The following is a 19,115-nucleotide window of genomic DNA, read 5'->3' as shown; positions in this document are numbered from 1 at the left end:
GCGGGATAATGTGGGAAAGGAGGGGAAGGGACAAGTCAAGGAACATGAATAGAGGACTCATGGACAATGGTGTGGGGATTGACTATGGGAGAAGGGCAGGGAGGCAGGGCAGGGTAGATCAGCAGGGGAAAAGGTGGGACTACTGTAACTTAACAACAATAAGAAAGTTTAAGAGATAATAAAGTAAAACAAAATATTTTAAATGCCCTTGTAGATGAGAGCAAAGAATACAGGAAGATAACACAAAAGTGTGTATAATTTGAGGTACTAATCCTCAAATGGCTTCTAGGAAAGAAAAAAAGATCAAAAAGAAGTGAGAAACAACTTTAGGTTGTTGGGTGTTAAAGAGAAAATTAAGCAAAAGCAGAACATTTGCGGTACTACAAGAAAAAAGAATCATTGGTTCCAGCCAAGAAGTGTAGGTAGAAACCCTTCACTTCCTTGCACAACCAAAAAGAGGATAACAACCAATCTAAAATCAACAAACCACCAGAAGTGCCAGAAAATCAAACTGCATGGAGCTCCAACAACCAAGGAAGTAAAGAAATAGTCAAACAGAAAAAACAGACCTGTGTGCTGAGACAAAGAAATATGACCCAAATGAAAGAAAAGAGCAAAGCTGTGGGGGCGACTTTTCCCGCAAGTTCCCCCGTATGCCACTGATGAAAGTAAACAAAATAAGACATGATCTGCTTGGGGAGGAGAGATGGCTGATCCCTCAAAAGGGAAGGGTCTTGAGCAGTAGTCAGCTTCTCAGGGGAAAAGGGCTTTGAGCCCCTTCCTCCAGGAGCTTTTATTGGGTTGTAATACACAGGAATACAAAGCGGCAAGGATCAAACAGTAGATAACACTTCAAAGAAATCTGAGGGCTTAGTCTGAGTCAGAGTCTGTCAGGAAGGGAGTTTTGCAGAAGCTTTAGGGTGTCCTGCTCAAACCCTTAACATATGAATGAAAGCACACTTAGCAGAGCAGATTTCACAGGTTTTTCAGGAATTCTTTGTGGTGCCAGATTTTCCTCCCAGGATCTGCTCTGACAAGGCAAGGAACTGCACCCGTGCCCATGAGGTATTCAGGTTTAAGTGGATTAGAGCCAGGAAGTGCTTCTCTCAGAGGACATGGGGACTCAGGCTATGTCACATAGCCTGGGGGCATGGGTCTATTGCTCACTCTTTGTTGCAGCCCCTCCGAGTTCTTCCATGATGGCCTCCCAAGTAATCATGACCGGCTTAGGTTGCTCCCTGCTGTGAGGATACTTACCCATCAACAATATATACCAAGTTTTGGGGGCAGGGAGAGGAAACTGAGGCAGCATTAGCTACCAGAGACAAGCCTTGTCTCCTGTGGCTCATATTCTGGAGGTCCCTCACTCATCCTTAGCCACAGGGGGTAGAGTTGCAATTCCTGAAACCATGCAGAGTGGTCCACAACATAAAGCTTCAGAAAGAGAGCTAAGCAATGAGGAGATAGCCAACCTATCTCTTGGAGAATTTAAAGCCTTGGTAATCAAAATGCTCACAGAACTGACTGAGCTTAGTTGAAAAATGAAAAAAACAAATGAAAGATGCCCAAAATGAAATAAAGCAAAATATTCAGGGAACCAACAGTGACAGGAAGGAAACCAGGATTCAAAGCAAGTATTTGGAACAAAAGGGAGACCTAAACATCCAACTGGAAGAGAATGAAGAAATATGAATTCAAAAAAGTGAAAAGAGCCCTGGCCTGTGTAGCTCAGTGTATTGAGTGCAGGCCTGCAAACTAAGGGATTGTGGTTCAATCCCCAGTCAGGGTACATGCCTGGGTTGCAGGCCAGTTCCCAGCAGGGGACACACGAGAGGCAACCATACATTGATATTTCTCTCTCTCTCTCTCCTTCCCTTCTCCTCTAAAGATAAATGAATAAAATCTTTTTAAAAAGGTAAAAAGAGACTTACAAACCTCTGGGACAACCTGAAACATTCCAATATCCAAATTATAAGGGTGCCAGAAGGAGAAAAACATTAAATGATGATATCACCCAAAATAGCTGGAATTACCAGCAGATTGTGTGGTGGTGAATCTACCATTTTCTGAGGGGGGGGGGAAGAAGAATAAAAACAACAGCAAGAAATTGAAAACTTATTCAAACAAATAATGAAGGAAAACTTCCCCAATCTGGTGAGAGACACAGACTTCCAGGAAGTGCAGGAAGCCCAGAGAGTCCCAAAGAAGTTGGACCCAAAGAGGAACACAACAAGGCACATCATCATTAAGTTACACAAAATTAAAGATAAAGAGAGAATCTTAAAAGCAGCAAGAGAAAAGGAGACAGTTACCTACAAAAGAGTTCCCATAAGATTATCAGCTGATTTCTCAAAAGAAATCTTGTAGGCAAGAAGGAGCTAGAAAGAAGTATTTGAAGTCATGAAAGGCAAGGACCTATATCCAAGATTGCTCTATCCAGCAAAGCTTGCACTTAGAATCAAAGGGCAGATAAGGTGCTTCCCAGATAAGGTCAAGTTAAAGGAGTTCATCATTACCAAGCTATTATTATATGAAATGTTAAGCAGACTTATCTAAGAAAAAGAAGGTCAAATCTACAAACAGTAAAATGACAACAAATTCACAACTATCAATAAATGAACCTAAAAGAAAAAGAAAAACAAAAACTAAGCAAACAACTGGGAGAGGAACAGAATCAGAAAAATGGACATCATCTGGAGGGTTTTTAGTGCAGAAGGACGGGAAGAATAGGGGGGAAAAGTACAGGGAAGAAGAAGCATAATTGGTACACATAAAATAGATGGGGAGAAGTCAAAAATAGTATAGGAAACAGAGAACTGAAAGAACTTACATGTGCAACCCATGGACAAGAACTAAGAGGGGGAGGATGCTGGAGGGTTGAGGGGTGCAGGGTGGAGGGAGGATAAAGGGGGAGAATTTGGGGAAACTGTAATAACATAATCAAACAATATACTTTTAAAAAGAAAAGAAAAAAAGAATAAAAAAGAATCAGAGAAGCATAACTTGTCCCTTCACCACCACCACCAAAAAACAAAAATAAAAGAATATAGATTCTGCACTTTGATACACTGGCAGAAGATGGTGTGACTTTAAACTACAAATATTATAAACCATCACACATCCACCAAAAGACTAGAAAACTCTTCAGTAAATATCTGCAGAGTTATCATTAAAAAAATCAGAAAATAAGATTGGACACACCTCAAAACATTCCATTTTAGAAAACAACTATAAAGCATTAAAAAAAATTGCAAGACTGCCCTTGATGGTGTTACTCAGTGGACTGATCACTGGCCTGAGATATAAGGGGTTGCTGATTCGATTCTCGGGTAGGGCACATGCCTGGGTTGTGGGCCAGGCCCACAGTGGGTGGTGCACGGGAGGCAACCACACATTGATGTTTCTCTCCCTCTCTTTCTCTCTCCCTTCCCCTCTGTCTAAAAATAAATAAACAAAATCTTTTAAAAAATTGCAATACAACATTCCAAACTCACTTAAATATATAAAAATAAATATTTGAGGGTATAAAAAATGTCACCTTGATTCACACTTTCAAAGTATCAAGACAATACAGAGAAATGTTTATATTTCAGAAAAATACAGAGAAAGAACTGAACTGAAAAAATAAATGGAAGAAAAAACAAAATTATTTTATAAGTGAAAATAAAAGCTTCTGAAGGGGGAAATAGACTCAAGAAAATTTGAGCTTCCAGTCAAGATGGAGGTGGAAGCAGAAATGCTTCACTTCCTCACATAACTAAAGAAATAACAACCAATTTAAAAACAATAAACAACCAGAACTGCCAGAAAATCATTTGCATGGAGTCCAACAACCAAAGAGTTAAAGAAACATTCATTCAGAGTGATAGGAGGGGCGGAGATGGACACCCAGACTGGAGAGGATGCGAAGAAAGGCAAGGTGGTAGACCCAGCAGATGGTCTCACATTCATGCACAAATAAGCTGGGAGGAGAAAGGTAGGGAGCAAGACACAATGTGAAACCCAGGATTTCAGTGTGAGAAACTAAAGGTTTAAAACCCCTGACTGTAAAAAATCTGTATGGGTTGCAGTGGTGGGAGAAACTCCCAGCCTCACAGGAGAGTTCATTGGAGAGGCCCACAGGGTCCTAAAATGTACACAAAACCACTCACCTGGGAATCAGCACCTGAAAGGGCACAATCTGTTTGTGGGAGTGAGGGAAGTGGCAGAAAGTGGGACAATACAATTGCAAGTGGCATTGTTCCTTCTCTAATCCCCCCCCACCACTGACAGCACCACAATGACCCCCCTGGCAAATACCTAAGGCTCCACCCATTTCCACATAACAGGTGCATCAAGACAAAGAAATATGGCCCAAATGAAAGACAAGATCAAAACTCCAGAAAGAGAACTAAGAGACAAGGAGATAGACAACCTATCTGATGCAGAGTTCAAAACACTGCTAATCAGGATGCTCACAGAATTGGTTGAGCTCAGTCACAAAATAAAGGAAGAAATGAAGGCTACACAAAGTGAAATAAAGGAAAATATACACGGAACCAACATTGAAGGGAAGGAAACTGTGACTCAAATCTATGATTAGGAACAAAAGGAAGAAATAAGCATCCAACCAGAACAGAATGAAGAAACAAGAATGCAAAAAAAAAAAAAAGGAGGAGAGGCTTGAAAACCTCTGGAACAACTTTAAGTGTTCCAACCTCTGATTCATGGGGGTGCCAGAAGAAGTAGAGGAAAGGCAAGATATTGAAAACTTATCTGCACAAATAATGAAGGAAAACTTCTCCAATTTGGCAAAGGAAATAGGCTTCTAGGAAGTCCAGGAAGCTCAGAGCATCCCAAAGAAATTGGATCCAAGGAGAAAGACACCAATACAGGTCATCATTAAGTTACCCAAGTTTAAAGACAAGGAGAGAATTTTAAAAGCAGCAAGAAAGGAGACAATTACCTACCAAGGAGTTCCCATAAGACTATCAGCTGATTTCTCAAAAAAATCCTTATAGGAAAGAAGTATTCCAAGTCATGAAAGGCAAGGACCTACATCCAAGATTACTCTATCCAGCAAAGCTTTCATTTAGAATGAAAGAGCAGATAAATTCTTTCCAAATAAGATAAAGTGAAAGAAGCTCATCATCACCAAGCTAGTATTATATGAAATATTAAAGGACCTTTTCTAAGAAATAGATTAAAAAACTATGAAAAATAAAATGACAGCAAACTCACAACTGTGAACAATGGAACTTAAAAATAAAAGCAAAAACTAAGCAAACAATTAGAATAGGAACAGAATCACAGAAATGGAGATTACATGGAGGATTATCAGTGGAGGGGGGAGGAATGAGAGGGAAAGTAGAGGGAATAAGAAAGATAAATGGTGGGTACAAAATAAACAGGGGGGTATGGAAAATGGAGAAGCCAATGAACTTATATGCACAACACAGGGACTTGAACTAGAGGTTGGGAATGCTTGTGGTGGGGTGCACAGTGGAGGGGAATAAAAGAAAAAAAATGGAACTGTAATGACATAATGAATAAAATATATTTTAAAATAATAAAAATAAAACACTTATTGAATATTGTTTAAAAAGAAAATCATACTCAATGGGAAAAAACTAAAAGCTTTTCCACTAAGATCAGGAACAAGACAAGGTTGCCCACTTTCACCACTTCTATTCAATATAGTATTAGAAGTTCTAGCCACAGCGATCAGACAAGAAAAGGAAATAAAAGGCATCCAAATCGGAAAGGAGGAAACAAAACTGTCATTGTCTGCAGATGACATTATAGTGTACATGGAAATTCCTATAGACTCTACCAAAAAACTGCTCAAACTAATAAATGAATATGGCAAAACAGCGGGATACAAAGTCAATATCCAGAAATGAAAGGCATTTTTGTATACCAACAATGAATCAGCAGAAGCAGAAATCAAGAAAAAAATCCCATTCGATATAGCAAAAACAAAAATAAAATATCTGGGAATAAACCTAACCAAGGAGGTAAAAGACCTGTATGCAGAAAACTACACAACACTGAAGAAAGAAATCAAGGAAGACACAAACAGATGGAAACATATACCGTGTTCATGTATTGGAAGAATTAACATCATGAAAATGTCCATACTACCCAAAGCCATTTACAGATTCAATACAATACCTATTAAAGTACCAATGGCATATTTCACAGACATAGAACAAACACTTCAAATATTTATATGGAACAATAAAAGACCCTGAATAGCAGCTGCAATGTTAAGAAAGAAGAACAAAGTAGGAGGGATCACAATACCTGATATCAAACTGTATTACAAGGCCACTGTAATCAAAACAGCCTGGTACTGGCATAGAAACAGGCACATAGACCAATGGAATAGAACAGAGATCCCAGAAATAAACCCAACTCTCTACAGTCAATTAATATTCGACAAAGGGGGCAGTAACATAAAATGGAGTAAAGATAGCCTCTTCAACAAATGGTGTTGGGACAAACTGGACAGCTACATGCAAAAAAATGAAACTCGAGCACCAACTTATACCATACACCAAAATAAATTCAAGGTGGATAAAAGACTTAAATATAAGTCATGACACCATTAAAGTCCTAGAGGAGAACATTGGCAGGAAAATCTCAGCTATTCCATGCAGCAAAATTTTTACTGATATGTCCCCTAGAGCAAGGGACATAAAAGAAAAAATAAACAAATGGGATCTCATCAAAATTAAAAGCTTCTGCATGGCTAAGGAAAACAGTATCAAGATAAAAAGAGAAGCAACAGTTTGGAAAAACATATTTGCCAATGATACCTCAGACAAAGGTTTCATCTCCAAAATATACAAAGAACTCACATGATTCCACTCAAAGAAGACAAGCAACCCAATTAAAAAATGGGCAAAGGACTTGAACAGACACTTCTCTGTGGGAGCCCGCCAGGCCGCAGGGGACCAAGAACAGAGTCCTCCACTGTGAAAATGGTGGAGGAACTTAGTTTCTGGTCCCTGGAGCCGGCGGGTATCTTAACATTTTCCGGACCTTCTCGTTCTCAGCCTTGAAGGAAAGAACAAGATCTTGGCATATGCGACATGTTCCAAGGAAATGATAGTAATGAGGACACTATTATCTTCAGGCTAATGTTCTCAGGATATGAGAACATCTTGCCCTTTTGATAACTCTAGGGTGCGTACAAACTTTGAAAAGCAACATTGTCTCCAGTTCCTTGCGGTCTTGCTTTAGGCCACAGCAGTTTGCATATAAGCCAGCAGTTCCTTGAATAAAGTTGCCATTTGCCAGCAGAGCATTTGGTCCTCTCCTTTCTTTCAGCCCCTCGCCTCACCTCGCGACCACCCTTGCTGCAGCGGGCTGCGGCACTTCTCCAAGGAGGACATACAGAGGATCCAGAGACACATGAAAAGATGCTTGATATCACTAGCAATCAGAGAGATGCAAATTAAAACCACAATGAGATACCACTTTACACCAGTCAGAATGGCCATCATAAACAAAGAAACAAACAACAAGTGCTGGAGAGGTTGTGGGGGAAAGGGGACCCTAGTTCACTGTTGGTGGGATTGCAGACTGGTACAACCACTATGGAAAACAGTATGGAACTTTCTAAGAAAACTAAAAATGAACGTGCCTTTTGACCCAGCAATTCCACTGTTAGGAATATATCCTAAGAACCCTGAAACACCAATCCAAAAGAACCTATGCACCCTGATGTTCATAGCACTACAATTTACCATAGCCAAGAGTTGGAAGCAACCTAGATGCCCATGGGTAAATGACTGGACCAAAAAGCTATGGTACATTTACACAATGGAATTCTATGCAGCAGAAAGAAAGAAGGAGCTCCTACCCTTTGCAACATCATGGGTGGAACTGGAGTGCATTATGCTGAGCAAAATAAGCCAGGCGGTGAAAGACAAATACCATATGATATCACTGTTAACAGGAATCTAAACAACAAAACAAACAAGCAAGCAAAATGTAACCAAAGACACTGAAATACAGGACAGGCTAACAGGGACCAGAGGGGAGAGGGGAGAGAATCACAGGGAAAAAGGGGAAGGACTCATATGAACAAGTATAAAGGACACATGGACAATAACTAAGGTGGGGGGGCAGAAATAGGAGGGAGGTGGGAAGCACTGGGGGGGCAGGGCTGGGAATATAAGACAGAAAACTGTACTTGAACAAGAATTAAATAAAAAATAAACAAGTGAAAATGAAAGAAAAAAGAAAATTTAATAATGTACATTGAAAATGCAGAAAATTAGCTGAGAAAATAAATGAAATAAAGAAGGAAAAGGATCAGGGAGCTATTGGTGAATTAAAAGAGAAGCAAAGAAGGAATGGCAGTTGTATGACTGGAAGTACTGGGGAAGAAGAACAAAACAATGGAACAAAGGTAACACTTAAAATTTTAAAACTAGGACCCCAAAACTTTTCTAAATTAAGACCTCAGTCTACATAGTGAAAGATTCCACTGGGTTCCAGGGAAAATTAATGAAAATGGTGAACTCCAAGACATAGCTTAGTAAATCTATTAGATATGAAAGATAACAAAAATGTATTCTCAAGGCCTCCAAGCAAAAAGGATTAAATAACTTATGAAGACAAATGAATTAATCTCAAATCAGATTTTAAAAAAATAACATGCTAAGCAAGACAACAATAAAGCAGCATATTTAAGAAACTGAAGAAAAGAGTGTAGACCAAGGATTTTTTTTGTCCAGTGATGCTAGTCTTTAATATCAAGCTTATACAATAGAAAAAAGGTTTTAAACAAAATAGAACTTAGAAAATTCTGTACTGATGTGCTATAGGCGATTTATAAAGGTGTAAGTACAACAGTTATGCAAATACTACTGTTGGGGGAAGCTATGATGGGTAAAAAGGACCTCTTTGTATTATTTTTGAAATTTCTTTTGGTTCTGTAATTACTTCAAAAAGTTTAAGTACAAATGTAACCACTAGAAAAAATAAGCCTCTGTGTATATTAAAATAAATAAATAAGCAAACAATGGATTATAAAAAGTACATCTTGTTGACAAGGAAGTATAAATATAACTATATATAACAATAAGATATTACAATTAAATTGGAGCAAACATATCAGTAATATCGACAAAGATGAATGGGCTTAATTCATCAAAGATGAATGGGCAAATTAAGTAAAGTATTTTCAATTTGACTCACAAAATAAAACCCAATCATATGCTGCATATAAGAGACCATAGAAAACTAAATGATTCAGAAAAGCCAAAAATAAAAGAAGGAAAAATATACCAGGGAAATGGAAACAATAAGAAATCAGGAGTAGTGACTCTCATACTAGACAAAGTAGAATTCAAGCCAAAAAGCACTTAATGTGGAAAATCATAGGGGAAAAGGGGATGGACTGACATGAACAAGGATAAAGGACACATGGACAATAACTAAGGTTGGGGGAGGAAATGGGAGGGAGGTGGGGAGCACGGTGGGGCAGGGCTGGGAATATAAGACAGAAAACTATGCTTGAACAAGAATTAAATTTAAAAAAAGAAAAGAAGGGCACTTTTGACTCTAAAATCTATACTTCATAATGAATCAAATAACAAAGCAATCAGTTCTATGGAGCAGAAAACACAAGAGATGCATTGAGGCATAGATTTTAAAAAAACACTAATGACAGGAGACTTTAATGTACCATTCTCAATGCAAGACAGATCAAGTTGGCAAAAAGTAAGTAAGAGCCCTGGCTGGCATAGCTCTGTGGATTGAGCACGGGCCTGCAAACCACATGATCACGGTTCGATTCCCAGTCAGGGCACATACCTGGGTTGCAGGACAGTTCCCAGCAGGGGACTCATGAGAGGCAACCATACATTGGTACTGCTCTCCTTCTCTCCTTCCCTTCCCCTCTAAAAATAAATAAATAAAATATTTTTTTAAAAAGTAAGTAATAACATAGAGGATCTACGTAATATAATTAATAATGTTGATCTTATGCATTATGAACTAATGAAACAGTCACAAGAATTGACAATACATTAGGTCACCAAAAGGGATCAGTAACTTTTTTTTTTTCTCTCTTGTTTGTTTTGTTGATTAGGTTCCACTTATAGGTGAGATCATATGGTATTTGTCTTTCACTGCCTGGCTTACTTCACTTAGCATAATGCTCTCCAGTTCCATCCATGCTACCGGAAAGGGTAGGAGCTCCTTTCTTTCTGCTGCATAGTATTCCATCGTGTAAATGTACTGCCTATAAGTGGAACCTAATCTACAAAACAAACAAGCAAGTAAAATATAACCAGAGACATTGAAATTAGGAACAAACTGACAGTAACCAGAGGGGAGGTGGGAGCGGATATTGGGGGGAAGGGTGGAAGGGTTTTCAGGAACATGTACAAAGGACACATAGACAAAGCCAAAGAGGATTAGGATCAAGGGTGGGGATTGGGGATGGCTGGGGTGTGGGGGCACTGGTATGGGGAAAGGGAGACAACTGTACTTGAACAACAATAAAAAATTCAGTAACTTCCATAAAGTACAAATATTACAAACAACAGTGTCTTATCATAGTGCAATAAAACTAGAAAGTACTGACAAAATTTTAAAAGGCCTTCTACCTTGAAGTTTTTAAACTTTCGATTAAACAGCTCTTGGTTGAAAGCAAAAATAAAACCTGAAAGTAGCATATCTAAAACAAATAACAATATGCCCTGGCTGGTGTGGCTCAGTGGATTGAGCGAGAGCCTGCGAACCACATGATCACGGTTCGATTCCCAGTCACGGCACATGCCCGGGTTGCAGGCCAGTTCCCAGCAGGGGACTCATGAGAGGCAACCATACATTGATTTCTCGCCTTCTCTCCTTCCCTTCCTCTCTGAAGATAAAATAAAATAAAATGTTAAAAAAATAAAATAAAACAAATAACAATAATGTAAATACATCAGAATCTATGGGATGCATTTAGAGCCATGATCAGAGGAAATGTCATAGCATTAAACACTGTTAGCAGTAAAAAGGAAAGATTGAAAACAGATTTATTAAATACCAAGTCAGCCATGGCTGGTGTGGCTGAGTTGAGAACCAAAGAGTTGCTGGTTCAATTACTGGTCAGGGAACATGCTTGAGTTGTAGGTCAGGTTCCCAGTTGAGGGCAACTGATCTATGTATCTCACACACATTGGTGTTTTCTTCTCTTTCTCCCTCCCTTCCTCTCTGAAAAATTAAATAAAATCTCCCTGGCTGGTGTGGCTCAGTGGATTGAATCCAGGCTGCAAACCAAAGGGTTGCCAGTTCAATTCCCAGTCAGGGCACATGCTTGGGTTGTGGGCCAGGTCCCCCATAAGGGGTGCATGAGAGGCAACCACACGTTGATGTTTCTCCTCCTCTCCTTCTCCTTCCCTTCCCCTCTCTCTAAAAATAAATAAATACAATCTTTCAAAAAATTAAATAAAACCTTTAAAAAAAATACCAAGTTCAAAAAACTGAAAAATTTCACAGCAATGTGAATACACCTATCCCTAAACTATACACTCAAAAATGGTTAACATGGCCTGGGCTGGTGTGGCTCAGTGAATTGAGTGCCTGCCTATGAACTAAAGGCTTGCCAGTATGAATCCCAGTCAAGGAATATGCCTAGATTGTGGGACAGGTCCCCAGTAAAAGGCATGGGAGAAACAAACACATTGATTTTTCTCTCCCTCTCTTTCTCCTTCTCCTTCTCTTCCCCTTTGTCTAAAAGTAAACACATAAAAACTTTTTTAAAAATAGTTAAGATGGTGAGTTTTGTGTTGTTTTTTAAATATATTTTATTGATTATGCCATTACAGTTGTCCCATTTCCCCACTCCATTCCCCTCCACCCTGCACACCCCCTCCACCCTATTCCCCCTTTTCCCCCCTTTAGTTCATGTCCATGTGTCACAAGTTCTTTAGATTCTACATTTCCCATACTATTCTTGCCCTCCCCATATCTATTTTCTACCTACCATCTATGCTACTTATTCTCTATACCTTCTCCCCCCTTCTCCTCCTCCCACTCCCCTGTTGCTAACCCTCCACGTGATCTCCATTTCTATGGTTCCGTTCCTGATCTAGCTATCCTCTTAATTTGCTTTTGTTTTAGGTGTGGTTGTTAATAACTGTGAGTTTGCTGTCCTTTCACTGTTCCTATTTTTTATCTTCTTTTTCTTAGATAAGTCCCTTTAACATTTCATATAATAAGGGGTTGGTGATGATGAACTCCTTGAACTTGACCTTATCTGAGAAGCATTTTATCTGCCCTTCTATTCTAGTATGAAAGCTTTGCTGGATAGAGCAATCTTGGATGTAGGTCTTTGGACTTCATGACTTGGAATATTTCTTTCCAGCCCCTTCTTGCCTGTAAGGTCTCTTTTGAGAAATCAGCTGACAGTCTGGTGGAAACTCCTTTGTAGGTGACTGTCCCTTTATCTCTTGCTGCTTCTAGAATTCTCTCCTTCATTTTAATTTTGGCTAATGTAATTATGATGTGCTGTAGTGTGTTCTTCCTTGGGTCCAACTTCTTTGGAACTCCCTGAGCTTCCTGGACTTCCTGGAAGTCTATTTCTTTTGCCAGCTTGGGGAAGTTCTCCTTTATTATTTGTTCAAATAAGTTTTTCACATGTTGCTCTTCCTCTTCCCCTTCTGGTACCCCTATAATTTGGATGTTGGAACGTTTAAAGATGTCCTGGAGGTTCCTAAGCCTCTCCTCAATTTTTTGAATTATTGCTTCTTCATTCTTCTCTGTTTGGTCATTTCTTTCTTCCCTCTGGTCCACTCCATTGATTTTAGTCCCAGATTTGTTTCCATCACTATTGGTTCCCTGTGCAATTTGCTTCATTTCACTTAGCATAGCCTTCATGTTTTCATCTAATTTGAAGCTAAAATCAACCAGTTCAGTGAGCATCCTGATCACCAGTGTTTTGAACTGTGCATCTGATAGGTTGGCTATCTCTTGGTGGCTTAGAAGTGTTGGCTCTGGGGCTTTGAACTGTTCTTCTTCTTGAGCTATAAGGTTTTGGTTTCTTTCTCACCTGTTACATGTGAGGGGCTAAAGCTTAGGTGTTCACCGGGGCTGGTCAGCCCAGTTGCTGGGTTGTGACTGGTGGCAGGGTAAGAGAGGGAACCATGCATTTTTTCTGCTCTGTCTCAGATTTCAGTCTCCTCTGCCGCATCTCACAAGGAAATTGGGCCCTTCTGGTGTTGGTTATGGATGGGTGGGCTTGTGTTTGTTCTAGGACCCTGTGGATCTCCCCAGTGAACTCTCCTGTGGGGCTAAGAGCCTCTCCCAGCACCTCAGCCCCCAAAAGTTTTTCCAATCAGTGCTTTTAGGCTTTATTTCCCATCGCTGGGGCCCTGGGTTGTGCAGTCTGTCTCACTGACCATTTTTAAACCTGCCTGGTTTCTCTGCTCACAAATGTGTGTCCACTGTCAGCCAGCGCCCTTGTGCGCCTTACTGGGTTTCTGTCCATGCCCACCCAGGTCGCCAATCACCACCTCCTCCTGCCGGGACCCCTCTCCACTGCCACGAACTGTGCCCCTCTTAAAGGTCTGGATGAATGGATAGTTGTTGTTGGACTTTGGTACAGTTTACTTTTCTGTCTGCTTGGTTGCATTTTTGTTTCTAAATCTTTGTTGTCCTTAAATTTGGTTGTGTGAGGAGGCACAGTATTTCCACCGATGCCTCCATCTTGGCCAGTCATGTTTTTTATTACAATTTTTTTAAAAAGATTCAAAAAGATCTGAGTTGAAGGACTCCACAAAAAAAGTTAAGACAATGATAAAAACTGCAGACCTCTATGCAAATAAATTTCAAAATCTACATAATAGGGATAACTCCCTAGGAAAGTAAGAATCAGCAAAAATAACTCCATTACAGATAGAAAAATTAAAGGGACTAATTTTCATGGAAGAAATAGAGTCAGTTATTAAGAAACTACCCACAAAACATTACCAACCCCAGGATATTTCACAGGGGATTCTACCACACTTCAAAGACCACATAGTCTCAATGTTTTATAAATGCCCCAGTGCACTGAATGGAAAAAATGTCCTAATTATATTTTTACTTAGTAAGTACTGTATAACATTGATAACTAAACCTGATATAGTACAAAAATAGAAACCATAGACCAATATCTCTGTTGGATATTCATACAAAAGTCTAAATAAAACATTACCAGCATCCAATCACATTAAAAAATAACATTATAACCAAGTAGGATTTATTCCAAGAACACAAGATTGTTTCACTATGAATAATATATATTGCTAATAATAATAGTAAAATTCTTAACCTATTAATATGGTATATGATATTACTATATATGATTATAATAATAAATCCTGAAAAGCTTTAAATAAAATACAATACTGGATTTTAAAAAACACTGAATAAAGTAGGAATCAATGTTTATAATATTATAACAAATTATATATACTTGAGTCCTAAAACCAGAATCTTAATTGGAAATCACTAGAAATGTTTCCACTAAGATGAACAACAGGCAACAGTGTCTTCTATCTACTTCCACTACCATTAAACTTAATACAATAGGGTTTAGTCAATGAAATTATGCAAGAGAAATATATCAGCATCACAAAAATTGGACAAGAAGTAAAACTATATTTACAAATGATATGAGAGTATACCTTTAAAATCTTAGAGCAGAGGTCAGCAAACTATGAAGCACAGATCAAATTTAGCCCACTACCTATTTTTGCATTTTAAAGTGGTTGTATTACCAGACAGGGACCAGCCAGAAGCAGGTCTGCCTCAGGCCAGCCTTGTACTGTGTGGGTTCTTGACTTCATGTAGGAAAGATTTCACAATATGAGTTCATATGATTTTGAGAGTGCATTTATTAAGGCTGGGGACAGTGAAACAAAGGAACAATTTCAAACAGGAGAGAGCTTAGGTGGGTGTCTTGCAGCTTTTCAAGGCCAGGGAGCTTCACACAGGTTTTGGGCAGACAGAAGAAAATTTGTGGAGTGGTGGGAATGCCTGGCATGCCTTTATTCAAGGGTGGGGCGATTCATGCGTGCCACAAGCTGCATGTCACACTGGCAGGGAGTCCCACTTCCCTTATATACTAAATGCACACAAAGCTGGCAGGGTGCCAAGATATTGTATAACAAAGTGTGACTCTGCACATGCAGGCCCATTTTCAAGGTTATGGGATTCTCCTATCAGGCCCACTCTCAAGATTTTAGGAATACTGCTTCCCTTGGTTGCCTGGACATCCAGGTGAGGAAGCCTGACTGACTCTATTTTCCCTACGATGGGGCTGCTTTTAGCTCACTGGTAAGTCAGAGAAAAGGGAGACTTAGAAACAGGATCTGAGAGAAGCCCTTGTTGAGCTGCCACTGCCCACTGCTCCCCTGGCTGCAAGTCTCCCGGGGATCCTTAGAGTTTAGGAGGAAGTAAAAAGTTCATGACCAGGAAGGGGAATAGGTGAGTTCTAGAGCCACCCATACTGAGTCTTTTTCCCGAGAGCTTTTAATCTTTTTTCTGTGGGTGAGAATCTTAGGGAAGGGTTTCAGCTGAATATTAATCAGCTTTCCAGGTGCTGATGGATCAACGTGAGCACATAGAGGGGTTTGGTCTGCTTGGCTTTTAATGGAGTTTTTTTGTTACTCATTCCCTTGACTCCATCTGTCCTTGGGTTTAGCTGGCACAAATGGCATTAACTGGGTCTCTGTTCTCTATTTTCCCAGACCAGGGTGATTTAAGCTATGCATTCTCTGGTTAAGGAAGAGAGGTATGAACCATATGCTTTCAAGTGTCTTTCATTAGGGGAAATAAGGTCTTAAGATTCACCAGCCGGCTGTAAGTTTCTCAAACTGCTTGGCCTTGTTTAATTTTCTTGTCTCAATTTCCTCATTCCACGTGCCCAGGAAATTTCCTAGATTCCTACTATCCTGTCATGATTGGAAAAAAGTAAAAGAAAATAATAATTTGTGAAACCTTCCTAGAGAGAAGATGGTGGCCAAATAGATGGAAGCTGAGTCCACTTACTCTTGCCCCCAACTCAGATACCTGGCTGACCTTATGAAAACTAAACCAAACATTCAACAGAATCCTACTTGATATGAAGTTTAGAAGCCAAGCAGTACAGAAGACACTTCATAATGTGTGATAAGGAGAGTTTATAGGTTGAAAGGGAAATACCCAAAGCATTGCACCTGCAGCCATGGAGAGCCTGGTTAGAGGTCACAGTTTTGTGGCTCCCTCCCCTTGCAGGGCAGAGAGCCCCCAGACCCAGGCTGGGAGTGACTTGGATACACAAAGTTGGGGATATCCAGGCTACACACACACACACACACACAGTGAGCAGCACACCCATAGCTACAGTGTCAAATGCCAACAAAGAGAGTGCTGGGGACGGGGGAATTCTATCTGCACCTGAATTGGGCAGATGAGGCAGGCTGTAGCCAGCCATGACTGTGAAAGATTTTTGGCTGTTTGGAGATGTGGTGTGTACAGAAAGCCAGACAATGACTCAGTGCTTCAGTGAGAGTGCCCAGAGAGACTTATTAAAAGGGGAGCTGAGGCCTGCTGAGCAGGTACTATGTGCACAGATGCCCTTCCAGCAAGGGGAAAGGATTGAGGGCACAGGTTGCTCCCACTGAATGCAACTGGGCTGAGAGATCAGAAATGTGCACAGCAAGGAGATTTCTCAACCCCAGCACAGTGTAGTTGGCAGGCTGGAGGCTGCACAGAGTGAAGAATTTGGGATGGTGTCTGCTGTGATTGTAGTGGGCTGGAAAATGGATGGGTAGGAGTTGAGCACCTAAGATTATTTATAGCCAGACAGAGCCTCCTCCCCAGATGAAATACAGCCCCTAGGAAGAGAAAGACATACCCAGCCAAACTACCTAGTGCAGGATCACAAAACAGGCAGGTCAAGCTTAAGAACCCCCTGGCAGGTTCATATCCACAAGAGAAAAAGAAATGCCTAAACGGCCCATTTTGAACATCTCTCAGGGAGACAAAATACACTGGTTCCTAAGGCCCTATTCCACTGAGGCAAACAAAGCAGGGAGATCAAAAATCAGTACAGTAAGGGGGAATCAGGGCCCTGCCCAGCCTCAGCTCACACACAGAGTTGCCATCAGCACCAAGCAAAAAAGAAGTGACCCTCTTACAGAGATGGGCCCCTCCCTTCAAACAGACAGTTAGTTAATCAGAAACTATACATTATTAGAAATAAGCTGGGATAGACCAAGATAGGTGGTGCAGGGCAGGGGAAGACACACACAATTTTCCCAGAAGACTGAACAGTGCTTCCCAGGGGTGATCAGGGGTCTCGCCCTCCTGATTACAACAGAAGCCCACTCTAGAGGCAGGTGAAGGTGATACAGGTGGTGCTGCCAGAATTTGGACGACCCATCCTTGAGCTGATAAAATGCCAGGGGAAGATCCAAAAAGAGAAGACAGAAGGCAACCAAACTCTGCTGAGGTGACTCTAACCTCATTTTTCTTCAGAATTTGCATTTTCTTTCTTTCGCATGGCCTTTTAATATTTCTTCTTTTGCTTCAATTGTAATATAACTAATTCACTAGTTTATGTATTTCATTTTTCAAGATTTTATTTATTTTTAGAGACGAGAAGGGAAGGAGAACAAGAGGGACAGAAACATCAATACGTGGTTATCTCTCATGCACACCCTACTGGGGACCTGGCCCACAACCCAGGCATGTGCCCTGAATGGGAATTAAACCTTTTGTTCACAGGCTGGCACTCAATCCACTGAGCCTCACCAGCCAGAACTATCTTTTATTCTTTATATTTTGATTTTTATATTATTTTTATGTTATTTTTACTTCAAATCTCACATTGCACCCTTCCCCTATCTTATTTTTTTGCCTTCTTCCTGTCCTTTCTTATTTTTTACTGTAACTTTATATTCCTCATGTGATGTTTTGTCCCCATTTCTTACTCTTACTATTTTTCTTCCATCTATCCTCCCCAAATAATTCTTCCTTCCTCTAGTCACCTCACTTTCTTTTTCCCCTTCATATGATATTTTTATTTTCATACAACCTTTACAAATTCTGGCTTATTTGGCATGGGTATTATGGTTATTGCTGTTCTTCTTCAACAGAATTTCTATTTTTTCACTTTTTTTCCCAAATCTCATATATTACTCTCCCCCTGTCTTACTCCATTTTGCCTTCCTTCTGCATTTTCTTATTTGAGTATGGAATTTTATTGTTTCCTAACTGGAAGAAAATGAAGAAACAAGGATTCAAAAAAATGGGGAGAGGCTTAGGAACCTGTGAGACAACTTTAAATGTTCCAACATTTGAATCATAGGGGTGCCAGAAGGAGAAGAGGAAGGGCAAGAAATTTAATACTTATTTGAAAAATAATGAAGGAGAACTTCCCCAATCTGGCAAACAAAATAGACATACAAGTCCAGGAAGCTTAGAGAATTCCAGACAAGTTGAGTACAAAGAGGACCACACCAAGACACATCATCATTAAGTTACCCAAGATTAAAGATAAGAAGAGAATCTTAAAAGGAGCAAGAGAAAAGAGAAGAGTTACCTACAAAGAAGTTCCTATGAGTCCATCAGCTGATTTCTCAAAAGAAACCTAGCAAGCAAGAAGGGGCTGGAGAGAAGTACTCAAAGTCATGAAAGGCAAGAACCTACATCCAAGATTAGTCTACCCCCCCCCCAAAGCTATCATTTAGAGTGGAAGGACAGATAAAGTGCTTCCCAGCTAAGGTTAAGTTAAAGGAGTTCATCGTCACCAAGCCACTATTCTATGAAATGTTAAAAGGACTTATCTAAGAAAAAAATCAAAACTATGAGGAGTAAAATGACAACAAACTCACAACTATGAAGAACTTTTTAAAAATGGGGAAAAAATGAACCTAAAAAAAACCACAAACAAAAACAAACTAAGCAAACAACTAGAACAGGAACAGAATCACAGAATTGGAGGTCATATGGAGGTTATCAGTGGGGAGGGGGATGTGGGAGAATGGGGGAAACAGTACAGGAATAAGAAGCATAGTTCATAGGCACAAAATAGACAGAAAAACAGAATAATATAGGAAATGCAAAAGCCAAAGAACTTATAAGTATATGAACTAAAA

The 19,115-nt window shown here is 39.9% G+C and overlaps 1 non-coding gene across 1 annotated transcript; it reads left to right on the top strand.

Moving 5' to 3' along the window:
• Positions 1 to 1,999: 1,999 nt before the first annotated feature.
• On the top strand, positions 2,000 to 2,072 carry LOC118999604 (small nucleolar RNA SNORD65). The gene has a single exon (XR_005069149.1). It is a non-coding gene; the product is annotated as a small nucleolar RNA SNORD65 (small nucleolar RNA).
• The last annotated feature ends 17,043 nt before the right edge of the window (positions 2,073 to 19,115 follow it).

Source organism: Sturnira hondurensis, unplaced genomic scaffold, assembly GCF_014824575.4.
Source record: "Sturnira hondurensis isolate 20B ecotype Veracruz unplaced genomic scaffold, ASM1482457v3 Scaffold0015021, whole genome shotgun sequence".
Classification (NCBI taxonomy): Eukaryota; Metazoa; Chordata; class Mammalia; order Chiroptera; family Phyllostomidae; genus Sturnira; species Sturnira hondurensis.
The sequence above is the reverse complement of the archived record's forward strand: the minus strand, read 5'-3'. Positions and strand labels throughout refer to the sequence as shown.